General features: G+C 36.1%; 1 pseudogene; it reads right to left on the bottom strand.

Annotated features, from left to right (window-relative positions):
* Positions 1–877: 877 nt before the first annotated feature.
* LOC101432903 (protein SET-like) lies at positions 878–1,660 on the bottom strand (annotated as a pseudogene).
* Positions 1,661–2,211: the final 551 nt, after the last annotated feature.

The raw sequence follows: 2,211 nt of genomic DNA on the forward strand, positions 1-2,211 counted from the left end.
TGGAAAAATAATTCATAATAGATTTAAATACTATGAAATATTTCTAACTATTAAAGATACAGAACTTATATGAAGAAAACTATAATACTTATTGAGAGATGTACAACATGATCTGAATATTTAGAAAGGTATATCAATTTTTTAGAGGGAAAAATTTAGTACCAAAAAGATAATTTGTCTCAAAATTTAAGTATAAATTTTATATATTTCCTGTTAATATTCTTTTTTATCATTAGGAGAGAATTTTATTTTAAAAGTGTCATCTTAAACTGCAAGGATGTCTGTTAAGCATCACTATTAAACAAGTCAAAGAAGAAGTCATGCTGTCAGAAGGCCCACTTAGCCCACCCGGATATCTTAAACCCACCCTTTGCTGACCTTCTATAACCCCATTTTTTAAAAGTTTTTTTTTTCCTTTTTTTAAAACGAGAAAGTAGACAGATACATATTGGTAAATGGTAACTGTCCATAGTCACGTAGAGACACAGAATAATATCTGAGACCAAAATACAGAGAAAGAAGGGAAAAGACTAGAATTCTATGAACTACCACACAGGGGCCTCGTACCCTCCAGTTTCCGGGAGAGTGAAGGGAGCAGAAGGTTTGTCTTTTTTCCCACAGAGCAAGGTGGTGTGTTGTTCCACCAAGATTTTTGTTGTTGTTGAGACAGGATAGGATAAAAATGAATTTGGAACAGAAAGGGGTAGAGATTTTTTTCCCACTGCAATCTGCTCAAGGTATTTCCCCCTAAATAAATTGAGAACCATGGTGTAGAGGAAAGAAAAGAGACCTCAGAAAAGGGCAACTGAACTCAAGAGGAAAAAAACACCTTGCTTCCAGGAACTAGAGAAAATTAAAAAGGGAAGGTTGGAATCTATCAGTGTTCATTAATCATCTTCTCAACTTCATCCTTCTTGCCTTCCTCTCCCTCATCCTCATCCCCTTCTTCATCAATATTTTCCAATCTTTCTTCTTCTTCTTCATCTTCTCCTTCTCCTTCTTCATCATCCATATCAGGAACCCAATAGTACTGTAGTGGATTTGGCCAAGGATCATCTTTGATGACCTCTCCTAACTCATCTGCACCTGCATCAGAATGGCCAGTAAACCAGGTAAAGACACTTTTGAGTTCTTCATGCTGCCTCTTCCTGCTGGCTTTATTCTGTGTTTGACTCGAACGTTTTGTCATTTAATTTCAGTTGACTTTGAAGATGGATCACCACTCTCATTCAGATGAAATTCTTTGGAGAGAACTTTATTTTTGAAGTAAGGATTTTCATCAAAATAAAAATCTATTCTGTAACCTGATTTAATATTACTTCAACTCTGGTCAATAATGCAGCGCCTCTTCATCCTCCTCCCCAAATGGTGCTGACACTAGTGGATGGCTGACAAATGTTGTTACCCCCAAATTTGGGATTTGGGCTATCAATGCTGACCTCTGCTGAAAGAATGCTTGGCAGAGTTTATTATATTTCTGTTCAGCTTTCAAAGTCTCCCTATTTCATTTTGTATTTCATCAATATGTCCATTGCTTTCTGCTGTTCTTTTTCTCCTTTCGACAAGTCCAGAGTGGCCAGTGTCTCCTCTGGCCTGGGGACAGGAAGCAGCTTTGCTTCTTCATTTGAGGCAGGAATGAAGACTGGTGTTTGGGAGCCATGCTGTAAGGAAAGTCCGGTAACCAGAGCCAAAGAGTGATGTTTGCCTGCTAGAAGCTCAGAGAATTTCCCTGTTAATATTCTAACAGATTTTTGTCTTGGGGATTAGATGAAGTAATCTTATAGTTTATATAAGCAATAAGGAAACATCAATATGATACTGATTTTGGAATGGACAAAGAAATTAGTGGAACACAATAGATAATCCAGAAATAGAGCTTATTTTATGTTATGTCATTCCATCAGAAATAAATTGGATTATCTAATATGCGATTTTGTGATTCTTGGGACCCCATCTGGAAGGAATGAAAATTGGACCCCTTTGGTAAGAATACAGTAATACAAATCCTGCAAAAATTTTTAATTTGCACAATCCGAGGCAAGGGGAGACCTTAATTTCCTATATAATGTACAAATAAAATCATATCTAATAATAAAAAATTCTTACAAATTGTCAAGAAGGGATACACTACCCAATAGAAAAACTAGGAAAGGATATGCAGCAATTATTTGTAGAAGAACAATCCGGATGGCCAAAACTTTATGACAAGAT

Source organism: Dasypus novemcinctus, chromosome 27, assembly GCF_030445035.2.
Source record: "Dasypus novemcinctus isolate mDasNov1 chromosome 27, mDasNov1.1.hap2, whole genome shotgun sequence".
Taxonomy (NCBI): domain Eukaryota; kingdom Metazoa; phylum Chordata; class Mammalia; order Cingulata; family Dasypodidae; genus Dasypus; species Dasypus novemcinctus.